This window comes from Dromiciops gliroides, chromosome 3, assembly GCF_019393635.1.
Source record: "Dromiciops gliroides isolate mDroGli1 chromosome 3, mDroGli1.pri, whole genome shotgun sequence".
In the NCBI taxonomy this organism is placed as follows: Eukaryota; Metazoa; Chordata; class Mammalia; order Microbiotheria; family Microbiotheriidae; genus Dromiciops; species Dromiciops gliroides.
This window is the reverse complement of record NC_057863.1, coordinates 12962067-12974977: the sequence shown is the minus strand read 5'-3', so window position 1 is coordinate 12974977 and position 12911 is coordinate 12962067.

The window sequence follows — 12911 nt, the reverse complement described above, 5'->3', positions numbered from 1 at the left end:
GAAAAAGAGAAAAGAGGGAAAAATTGTATAAAAATATTTATAGCAACTTTTTGTGGTGGCTAAGAATTGGGAATCAAGGGAATGTCCATCAATTGAGGAATGAATGAAGAAGCTGTGGTATATGATTGTAGTGGAATAGTATTGTACTATAGGAAATGACAAACAGGATGATCCCAGAAAAACCTGGAAAGACACATATGAACTGATGTATAGTGAAGTGAACAGAACTGGGAGGACATTGTGCATAGTATCAGCAGAATTGTTCGATGAGCAATTGTGAATGACTTTACTCTCAGCAATACAATGATCCAAGACAATCCCAAGAGACTAATGACAAAGCATATTATCCACTCCCATGGAAAGAACTGATAAAAAGAGTACTTGTGGATTGTACATATATAACCTATATCAGATTGGTTGCTGTCTTGTGGAGGGAGGGAGAAAAATTTGGAACTCTAAATCTTATGAAAATGAATGTTGAAAACTACCCTTATGTGTAACTGGAAAAAATTAAATAAATGTTTGTTGCAAATTACAAAAAAAACTTTTTTAAAAAGAAAGAAATCTGTGCTATACATTTCCACTGGTCTTGAACAGGTTACCATATTTTACATAATTATAACTCTAAATTGTACAATCCTAATTCATGCTAATCAGGACCTAGTGATAATCTTCATGCTATTCTCAGCATCAAATGAGATAATAGCATATTGCAAGCCCTTAAAGTACTATGTAAGTGCTAAAGTTGCTGCTGTTGTTGTTACTGCTGCTACAATGGATACATTTGAACTCTTACTGCATTTCCTTCCATCCACTGTAGTATGAGCACAATACAACAGGCAGAGAAGGTAGTGATTTCTATATGAGTAAACCTGGTTGTTTTGATGAGGATCCCACAATGAATGCTTATAGTAAATGCTTCAGTTGCATTCTATGATTATAAACCATTGTACATGCGTTATTTTCTTCGATCCTCAGGAAACTGAGAAAAGAGACAAGATGGAGATCAGCCTTAGAATTAGGCAGAAATGGGCTCACTTCTTGCCAGGAGCCCATGCTAACTATAGAATGATAAGGGCAAGTCACTGTCCTCAGTGCCCCAGGCAGCTCTCTCAAAGTTGCAGATAAAGTGCAATTGCACTCTGACTAAATCCCAGGATTGGACCTAAAAACAAGCAAATGTGACCAAAAACAACACCCAAACTCCAAGGAAATTACTAGTCAGGCCATTTTAACTGAGGTGCAAAAGGCTAAGTGACTTTCCCAAGATCAAACAGCCAGAAGTGGGAGAGAAACACGGCAGTGGCCTTGGGATGGAAGGTCACCTTCTGGAGACAATGTCCCTGCAATTTTCCCTGGCTGCTATTACCATGATGGTGAAAATATGAAAGTGACAGTTGGGGTGGGGACAGACATTTCAGGAGTAGGCAGAGTACTTGCCTCTTTCTCTTTTGGTAGGCCCAGGTCTTCTGCTACCCATAGGAATTCCTCTAAATCAGGGCTTCTTAAGATTGTTGTGTGCCACACACCTCTTTGGCAGTCTAGTGAAAACTATGGATGGACCCCTTTTCAGAATGTTTTTTAATCTATAAAATACATAGGATTATAATGGAAGCCAATTTTAGTGAAATACAGTTAAGAGTATAAGCAAGCAAGTTCATAGACTGTAGGTGTACAACCTAATGTCAAAGCTCCCTGCCAGGACACAGAAGCACCCCAGAGCATTACTTCCACTTCCTGGTCCAGAGACTTCTTTTTGAATTTGCCTGAGGCCTTTGGCTGAAGGACCCAAGGAACCAACAAACAAGTACAATTTCTTAAGCCTCTACTCTTTTCCAGCACCTGGATAAGCGGAGGAAATGCAAGTACAAGAGCAGAAACAGCTCCTGTCCTCAAGAGCATTGTATTCTAAGTGACAAGGCAACCCTTAGCAGAGTGTGGAAAGTGAAGAGAATGGTGACCAGAAGCAGGGGCATAGATTGCCCCAGCCTTTGCAATAGCAATGGCAGTACTGATTTGACTAATATTCCAGACAAAGAACATTTTGTTGTTATTGAGTCATTCAACTGTGTCTTGACTCTTCACAACCTTATATGGAGTTTTCTTGGCAGAGATATGGAGGGATTTGCCATTTCCTTTTCCAGCTCATTTTACAGATGAGGAAACTGAGGCAAACAGGGTGAAGTCACACAGCTAGAAAATGTCTGAAGGAAGATTTGAAGACTCTGGTCTTCCCTACTGAAGGCCCCAACCTTTGGAACAGGAAGGTAGGGGTGGGTATTTGAAGTAAAAGGAACATAGGTTGGGACCATCAAAGTGTAGAAGGGCTCCTTAGGCACCCAAGCAGCAGGACATTTCCCTTCCCATCCCCCCCCCAACCCAGGACAAAACTTCTGGATATGAAAGGGTTAAATCCACTTTCTAACTTTCTCTGGATCCCCCCCAGGCCTCCTTCCTTCACTCTTTCCTGGATCCTGTTTGCCTTCCTCTTATTCATCATCTCCAATGTATTTTATTTGTACATAGTGGTTTGCATGTTGTTGAGGGCAGGGATAGACCTTTGCCTTTGGATTGCCAGTGCTTAATACCTACCTGAATGCTGGATGGACTGACTCTTTGGGTTCACCAGTGCACCAATGGACAACTTTGCTTAATATCTACCCTCTATTTCCTTTTTGTCCCTGTCTGACACACGCTTCTGAGAGCATGGTCCTTGGCGACCAAAGAAAAGACCATCGACTAATTCTAAAATAATGCATTATTCTAATGTAATGAGAGGTGCCGAGTAAAAGAATGCCCCTCCCTGTCCCAGGCGAAAATTTTACTTGTCGTTTAAAATGCTGAATTTGGTGTATAAACTGTCCTAGGCACAAGATATCCAGTTCCCTCTTGGACCTTGAAGAGGCTGGCATCTTTTACTCTGAACAGGCCCTATCCATTTGGGGTCTACCTTCTTGGGCACCCTGAATAGAATTACTGGTTCTTTAATCCTAGACTTGTTCTCAGCCATTTAGAAAGGCCTGCCTGCCCCCACACACACACACATACACTCACCCACCAGCCCCTGAAGGCAAGTTAATTTGGGACATTTCCCCACACAGTCCAGCCTGGTCACTAACTCTTAAACTTCTCCATCCCCCAGACCAAGGCACAAAGAAAGGCACAAACACTTGTTATAAGGAGAAGCTTGCTATTGCCTCCATGTCAGAGTAGTCATAATCAACACTAAAAATATTTGACGTTCTTATAGTATTTGAATATTTACAAAGCGATTTATCATCTCATCTGAGCCTCACAATACTCCTGTAAAGGAGAGACCAAGAGATAATTATCCCCATTTTATGGACAAGGATACTGAGGGGGAAGGGATGGAAGGGAAAGAAAATAATCACTTATTAAGCACTTTGTATATGCCAGAAAATATGCCACGTGCTTTTACAAGTATTATCTCATTTGATCTTCCCAACAACCAAGGCAGGTTAAGTGTTATTATTATCCCCATCTTACAATTGAGGAAACTGAGGCAAACCGGTCAAGTGACTAGACTTGGGTCCCACAGCTCAGGACTGCCTGAGGCTGGAAATAAATTCCAGGCCCAGTGCTGCACTGACTGAACCACCAACTGCCTCAGACGAAGGCTCAGAAAAGGGAAATACCTTCTCTGTTTCCCAGACTAGGCCTTCTGAACTCCATGTAGATTCTGCTTCCACTAAATTATAAGCACCTTTGCAAACACATGAAAACTCCCTCTTCCTTGTCTGTTCTTTCCCCATGTTCTTAATGGCTTCTTTTCCATCGGAGGGTCCTTGAGTTTTAGGAATAGAAACCCAATAAGCCTTTCTGTTTGGTGGGCTATCTCCCCTCCATCTTTACATAGTTCCATCTATGCCACCTTGGGTATGGGCAGCTCCTGCGTATTTGTGATCCTCCAGGTAGCATTCCTTGTTCACTCAACAGGAGGGAATATGTCTCACCCTGCTCCACCAAACGTGGATGAAGCATCAGTTCTGGCCTCGGCTCACTGAAATGTCAAATTCACATCCTTGTCGGATTTCTTTATGTCTGTTTCATTTAGCATGGCCACAAACATGATTAAAACTGTCACTCTAATTGGAAAAGACCAGAAATCGGACTGAGTCATAGTGAGCCTTTTTCTATGAAAATAGGGATTTCAGTACAAGGATCTTATGTTCAATGATTAATAATATTAGGACAAGTTAAAACAGCTTGGGCATTCTGAGATGTTTTCTCCCATTGGACAAGCTGGTAAAAATTATAGAAGAAACAAGAGATGTTGGGCAGGTAGGAAACTTTCTGAGAAGCTGTGAATTGTTCCAAACCTTCTGGAAAAGAATTCAGATCTCTGCTAGACCAGGAATGCAACTGCAGGGCACATTCTCCCAAGGTCACAGGATCAGAGATTCGAAGTTGAGTGGGCCATTGGAGGCCAGTTAGTCATTTTAAAGATTCAGAAGCTGAGGTCCAGGTTGGTTCAATAATTTGTTTAAGGACATGTAGATAGTAAGGAAATGTAGCATTTAAGCAAGAGTCACTAATCTTTCCACTGAAGGAATGGTCTTGTAGATATGAAAATAATGATGGCAGTATTTTTAAGAGCAAGAAAGTGGAAACAAAGTGGATGAACCTAGTAGGTAAATGACTGAACAAAAAGAAGTATAAGAAAGTAATGCAATACTATTTTACTAAAGGAAATAACCACAAGATATATCAAGGACAAAGTGAGAACAACCGAAGGAATTATTTACCAAATGATCAGAATGAAGGAAAAGAAAAGAACATTAAAAGACACTGGAATTCAGATCAACAAAATGACCAATCTTGATTCCAGACATGTCCAAGCATCACTCTCCACCCCCCCACACGCACTTGATAGTCATGTGGCGGGTTACAGGTGCAGAATCAGGCATTCGCCGTCAGATGATGCTTTTTAAAAGATTACATTCATTTCCCAGTGCTATTTGCCTTTGTGGCAAAGTATCATTAAGCACAACAAATGGATGCATCAATAACTTTTAAAGTGAAAAAAAGAGATTTGCAAGGAAAATATTGAAAAAACTTTAGTTTCTTCTTCTCCTTCTTCTCCTTCTTCTCCTTCTCCTTCTCCTTCTCCTTCTCCTTCTCCTTCTCCTTCTCCTCCTTCTCCTTCTCCTTCTCCTTCTTCTTCTTCTTCTTCTGGCAATGAGGGTTAAGTGACTTGCCCAGGGTCACACAGCTAGTAAGTGTTAAGTGTCTGAGGCCAGATTTGAACTCAGGTCCTCCTGAATCCAGAGCTAGTGCTTTATCTACTGCACCACCTAGCTGCCCCCAAATCTGTATAACTTCTGAAGTGATTGAAAAACAGTGATGTTCACCTATGTGATTTGGGGCAGGCATCCAGCTCTTCCTGACTATTTTTTAATATAGCAGAACACATGAGCCTGGCCTGCCTCAAAGAACTCTCCAAGGAGACAACAGCTGAATCTCCAGGTTCATTCCATCATAGTTTCTGTTGCCAAAGTGGGAGCCTCGAGGCCAAAATGGGCACCAGAGGTCTTTCAATAAGAACAGAAGAGACCAGGCTGATTAATGCAACCTTACTTGAAAGATTATTGTGCATGCTGCAAGCTTGGAAAAGCAGGAGATGCTGGATGGCTTATGTGACTCATACAATGACTTGATCATCCCACTATGAGTGTCAGGGAGAGAGAGTTCCAAGGGATAATGCTCTAACATGGCCTGAATGCCCCAGCCCGGGCCCCACGGCATGCCCAGGTTCTGCACTGAGAAATCTTTTTAGAAAGTTAAACGCTGCTCTCAAGGACTAAATGACAGTGTAAGAAGACAGACCCAATGGGATGCTGGGACATCTGTACTCTGGAGAAACATACGGAAGGACATAGGCTAGAAATGGCAAGTAACGCGCTGGTTAATGTTTCAGGGAAATGATTGCATTCAAGGCAATTGTACCAGTAATTGATATTTTAGTATTTCCTTTGCTCTACTTAGAGAGGGGGGAAATGGAAGCTCTATTGCCTAATTGAATCAGCAGCCACTGCTAATTCCTGTTGGACAATGACTGTACTTGCATTACTACCTCCCATCAGGTTCCCAGAAATATTCCAAAGATTTTGTCCCTTAATATTGTTTTCACGGATAAGTTGAAGAGAAGAACAGTTCTCCTTCCCTACTTTGTGCCCCCAAAGACCCACAAAATGTCAAAGAATTCCAGCTCTTCATTTTCTCCTTAGTCAAAGGTCAAATCTATATGAGACTAACCCTTGACCAACTCTTTGTACTAGGATTCATAACCAAAGGAGGTGAAATTTATACAGGATTCTAATTATCCAAAGCATTTTATATAATTTATTTTTTAGTCCAGCAATATTCTGAGAGGTATTATTATTGCTCCATTTTATAGATGAAGAAAGTAAGGCTAATTCCCAAGGTCATACAGTGAGCAAGTGTGGGTGGGACACAGGCAACAACTACATGGAATAAATTCTTCCTTGTTTAGATGTGTTCACACTTTCCCTAAAGATCTTAATTTGGAATGACCAGGGTAACCCACCATCACCAGCCATCTTTACTTGTGTCTTGCCACTAGACTCCAATGACTATGAAGGACAGAGTGAGGCTACCCCCTTTGCCTTTGATCAGCTCTGCCTCACTTCAATCCAATTCAGGGCAAGCCAAGATGTCTCCCTCAATGTCACCTGTCTTCTTCAAACAAAGACCCAACAACAACACTTCCCTAACACTTTCGCTTGCTCTTTTTTGTCTTTGTATCCTCATGACTATATGAGATGCTAAGTAAATGACTATGGAGTTGAATAGAGTTATTGACTTGAATTCATTCCTATCTTACTCCCTGGGCCTTCTGCTTATATATGTCTACATGGTCTCTGCAAGAGCACAGCTACGAGTGGGTAGATCAATGGATCCCTGGCAAGTAGTGAGATATAGATATGTGTGTACACGCATGTGTAGATATGCCAATGCATGTGTCTATATGCACATGCATAAATATATACTATGTAGACTGTATATGTGCCTACATATAAACACATGCACATGCCCAACACTGTTGAGAACATAGAAAAGAGCTCAGCTCATAGGAGGCAGCCATAGCTTCTTCAGCATCTCCGGCTCGGTTTTATAAATCCTAACAATTAGATGGTAGGTCACACCCTGGAGTCAGAAAGACTCACCTTTTGCTCAAATCTGGCCTCAGGTACTCACTCGCTGTGTGACCCTGGGCAAGTCACATAACCCCAGTTACCTCAGTTTCCTCATCTGTAAAATGAGCTGGAGAAGGAAATGGCAAAACCACTCCTGGAACTTTGCCAAGAAAACCCCAAATGGGTCACATGACTAAAAGGACTGAACAATCGGGTGCTTATTAGAGATAGCCCCCAAGGCAGTCAACCTGCTATTGAGTTAAATATGCTGAAAGCAGCTTTAGGGAGAGATGCCAGCCTTTAAATGTGGTCACCTTCCAAAGACCTGGAACCGCCTTTCTGTGAGATGGCCACCTGCTGAGCTTCCCTGCCTTTATCGAGGCCTCTCAGCAGCCTCTGTTAGACAACACGTTTCTGCCTGATGAGATTCCGTGAGGTGCTGGGAACATCGAGAGAGGTTCCCAAACGAGTGACTTTGAGAAAAAACGGAGAGGCTGCCTTGAAATCAGCCGCTCGGCAGGATGATGCCTGCTCACCCCTGGACTCAGACCAGTTCCACAAAGGAGAAATTCTTAGCAACCAGATCCTTGTTCTATAAAATCAGGGCATCTTATCCTGGGGGTCTTGGGATGTGTTCTTTCAGTACCTTGATGACTCTATTTTCAAATAACTGCTTTCCTTTTTAACCCCCAGAATTCAATTTCATGCATTTAAAAATACAAGTGAAGAAACGTTCCCATAGGCTCCGTGGTGCTCAGAAAAATGTTAGGAATTCCTCTTTTCAATAACCTAAGGAAATCGAATTTCTCAACAACCTGTCAGCTGTGCACAGCTTAGCTCACCTTGGAGCAACTGTAAGGGAAGAAAAGAGAAGGAGCCTGACAGAGCAAAAAGAGGGGAGCCTTAGACCTGGAAGCCAAAGACCTGGCCTCAGGTCCTACCATTGACTCATCCTCGATGTGGGACCCTGAGCAAGTCATTGCACTTTGTTTTTTTATTGTATTTTATTTTTTTGGATGAGGCAATTGGGGTTAAGTGACTTGCCTAGGGTCACACAGCTAGCAATTGTTAAGTGTCTGAGGCCGGATTTGAACTCAGGTCTTCTTGAATCCAGGGCCAGTGCTCTATCTAGGCACCACCTAGCTGCCCCTAAGTCATTGCACTTTGAAGAGCTGAAAGCCACCCCAAAGTTGAAGTTCTGCATTGGTGGAGGGAATTTCCATACTTCTGGGACATCAACAATCTGCTGATGGATATTTATTGAGAACGTACTGTACTCATGAAAATTAATGTAAAGTACAAAAAGGAAAAAAGAAAGACACTCGATAGGAACGTGGAAAACTCCAAAGTACAGGAAAGATATCTTACTGATATTGACAGAAGGGGGAGAAGGGAAAGGGGACTTTAAATGGGAACACTGCAAGAACCAAGGCATACCTAGAGCCAAATTAGAATAATCCCCCAGGGAAAGACAATGAGTATGCTAAAAATTGAGTGGGATGTGAGCCAATTCTAAATAGAAACACGTCTGCCAAAAATAAAAGTGATCTTAATAAAACAGAACAGGCTTTATGGTCTATAGCATCTAGGAAGATACCCAACTAACAAAACAATGAAAACCCGCCCTGGCTTTTCAGCCATATCATAACTTTCTCAGATTCTTTTCTTTTTTTCAAGTGCAAATCTTTTCTCCCAACTTTAAATGGCTCTTGGTGACTCAGGGCTGACAGCAGGATTAAATCAGCTTTTTGTTACAGAATTTGGGGCGGATCCTTGGGCTCAAGAATCAGCAGCCTTGCTGAAGGTCACTTTATTCAAGAAAATAATTTTTTTTAAAAGTTCCTGAAAATATTAGAGTCTGAATTATTTTCTAACTGTAACCAGAAATGTACACATCGGACAAAGCAGCTGCAAAAGGCAGCAAGGGGAAGCAAAAAGAAACAGACCTTCCATTCAATCATGGGAGATGGGTGGAAAGAACAGTAACCACCTGTGGAGCTTCACCACCACCCCCTTCTCCTACAATGCTCCTCTTGGGGTCTGCTGGGAAAGCTAATAGATGGTATGTGTGTGTGTGGTGGGGGGAGGGGCTCAGTTGGTGTGTGCCCTGGGCCCCAGGATCTCTTGCAATTTCCAATGTGAACTAATTATACTTACAAACTTATTTCTAGCCTGCCAAAGGCAAGAAAGTGCTGTTGGAATATGTGTAACCAATTCAACAACTGCACAATCCTTTACTACTCTTGTCAATGTGTTTTCAAAATTTCAGAGCTTGTGGGTGAAGATTTCATTTTTGCCCCACTCCTGACAGCTCGACTTGCTGAACCAGTCTAACCAAATGGAGAATTTGCCAGCTTCTCTTTAAACACTGCAGCAATCATAATATGTATGCAGGGACGTTTTTGTGCACAGTCAGCCACAAGGAACCTCAAAGCTGTAATTTGGAAATGCTTCAGGTCTTCTGGGAAAACAACACTCAATCCATCAGTGGGAACTGATTAAGAACCTACTATGTATAAAAGCCCAACACTAGGCACCATGAACTGGGAGAAAAGAAGAAGATAGGGTTTCTGGCCTCAAGGAGTTGACTTTGCCCTTCATGACATTAATTTCTTGCCCTTATGGCTTTGTATAAAGGATGTCCCCCATATCTGCCATCTGTCCCTCATCACCTTTGCCTCTTTAAATTCCTCTCCTTTGAAAGTTTACTTCATGTACCATAAAGAACTATGATTTTCAGCCCCACAGTTGGAAGTCTCCTAACCCAAACCCGCTTGGGCCATACTTCCTATGTAGTCAGGATTTACTTATGTATCAGTGGCTATCAGGGGAATTGGCTCATTTTCTGGACTGGGACCCCTTCTATAGAGCTGGAAATGAGCTCTAGCCTCTGGCCAAAGGACATATGCACTTGTTGAAGATAATGATGATGGTGATAATGGTGGTGGTGGTGGTGGTGGTGATGTCATGTCCAACTCTTTGTGACCCTGTTTGGGGTTTTCTTGGCAAAGATACTGGAGTGGTTGGACATTTCTTTTTCCAGCACATTTTATAGATGAGGAAACTGAGGCAAACTGGATTAAGCGTCTTGCTCAAGGTCACACAGTTAGGAAGTGTTTAAGGGTAGATTTGAACTGATCAAGATGAGTCTTGGTGACTTCAGGTCCAGTGCTCTATCCATCTAACTACAAGGCCTCATTGCTTGTGTTGAAGATGATTAGTGACTGAGCTAAGAAGAGGAGACCAAGTGCTTTTTCTCCCTTGGTAGGTGGGACAGGGCTTTTTCCCAACCCTCTCTCCAAGGCAGCAGCAATGGTAACTCTAATACATGAAAGGGAGGCCATGTACTTAGTCTAGCCATCTTTTTTCTGCAACTTGGTTCCTTGAGCAAAGGTCAGTGACTAATAATTCTATGAAATGGGCATTTCCAACCCTGGCGCAACTCAGGAGTTCAGGAGATTGGGAGCCCCCAAATCAGGGAGGAATGCCCGGCAGAAAGTGATTTCTAGTGCAGCATGCCCCTCAGAGGAGAAGATAAGGAGATTTGTCCCTTGGGAGTTGCTTGGACAGTGCAGGCCCAAGGTGAATACAAAACAGCAGTCCCACACAATTGTCTTGACTCTCCAGGGAAGCATAAGAAAGTCAATGGATTATAATAACTATGATATTTTCTGTTTCTGTCACAATATGTGATTGAGTCATTGGCCTATTAAGAAATTTCTGTGGTGGAAAAAATAACCCACTACACGATATCAGACACTAAAAGGGACCAGCAGTTCCCCAAATGTTGGTGAGATGCTTGGTGTAAGCCATAATTCAACTCCATTTTACAGATCCACCCATGGAGTCCTCCAGGGGACAGTCGCAAGTAAACTAGAAAGAGAGAAAGAAAGCCTGCCACCAACCCTGGGAAGTGTTTCCCTTTATCCCCAGTGAACCAAGTCTGGGTGAGTCCAGAGCTGAAGCCCTCAGTCGAACAGGGCACCCCCAGTCACAGCTCATACATCTGCGTCAGGGAAATAAAGTTTCCTCCAGTGGAATGTAAGCTGCCTGAAGGCAGGGATTTTTTCCTTTTTTTAGTTTTATGCCCCTAGCATTTAACCCAGTGCCTGACACATCACAAATTCATTCAAGTCAACAAGCATTTATTAATTATTGACTATGTGCTGGACTTACCATCTACCAAAGTCTGAAAATAAAAGAAAGGCAAGAAACAATCTTTGCCTTCAAAGAGCTCACACTTGTATCAGGGAGACAACGTTCACAGAACTCTGAAAGGACGGTTGACTTGGAGTGAATTTGTTCTTCCTCCTCTGGATGGTGGCCAGAGTATTCTATTTTTCCCCTAGAGCATTCTTTTAAAATGCTATGGCTGAAGATGCACTAACAATGCCTTTCCAGCTGTGGACTGAAGGGGCTCAGGACAGCAAACCAATACCTGCCCAATTCTCATTGCCTCCCAGCATCTCTCTTTTTTAATCCCCTTTAACCAACCAAAAATACCCTTGCCTGGTAACTGCTCTGCTCCCTCACGGTTCACCAAGGGTCTCTCAGACTGTTCCTCTCTTCTGTCTCATGGTAAGATTTCCAGGGCTTGCACACAGCAGACATGTCAGGGGACACATCTGTATGTTCATAGGATCACGTTATGCTAAATTAAAAGCTAGGAGGGAAACTGGAGTTGGAGGTTAGAGCAGAGGTGCCAGATCTATGTTCCAGGTCATAGCCCTCCCAAGTGCTGCCCAAACCAGATAAAAATATAATTGGGGAATATTTGACAAAATAAACCAAAATATAATAAAACATAAATAACATTGCATTTAAAAACTAAGTCAATAGGCACTCTATGAAAGACTCCCGTCTGCGGTTTTTATTTGGGTTTGACACAACTGGGAGAGAGGACTCTGGGAGGTTTGGGGATGACAATGTCTGATGGAGAGAAATAAGGGGAAGAAAAGGGAAGTTTTGTTCTCCACACCCCTTTCATAAATCCTACTAGAGAGATTATTCGGTACATGTATTGGAAACTTCTTGAAAATGAAACTATCCTAACCCTTTCCTACAAGATGACACAGGACAAAGGAGCATGCCTTGAACAGAGGTGCTCAATCATGATTTTCTATGATGATGATGTTAGGAGAGAGCAATCTCCACATCCCTAGGGCAAGTAGGCTGCCAATGTTTAATGAGACCATATCTGGAAAAAAGGACTGTATGTTTTGGAAACTCCCCTACTTGGAAGTTTCTAAAATAGATAAGAACTAGATTGTTAAATGGAACTATGGGGCAGGTAGCACTTTGTTACTTTTAAATTTACAATATTTGAAAGGAGGTGACCCTTGAATTATTTCCATTTTCACTTTGTTCTCTTATCCTAAAAAACCTGGACAGTTTTCTTCTGTGATTTTAAAAAGTCTGTTATCTCTACTCTTTTTTTGAAATCATTCTGAGGTAGTCTAGTGAATCTTAAGCTCTCTCTCCTTAAGTGGTTTTCTAGGTCAGTTTTTAAAAAAATAAAAACACCTAGGGATCAACTAGGTGGCGCAGTGGATAAAGCACCAGCCCTAGATTCAGGAGGACCTGAGTTCAAATCCGACCTCAGCCACTTGACACTTACTAGATGTGTGACCCTGGGCAAGTCACTTAACCCCCATTTCCCTGCAAAAACAACAACAACAAATAAATAAATAAACACCTGAGATTTTCTTTTGTTGTTCAGTCTTTTAATTTTGT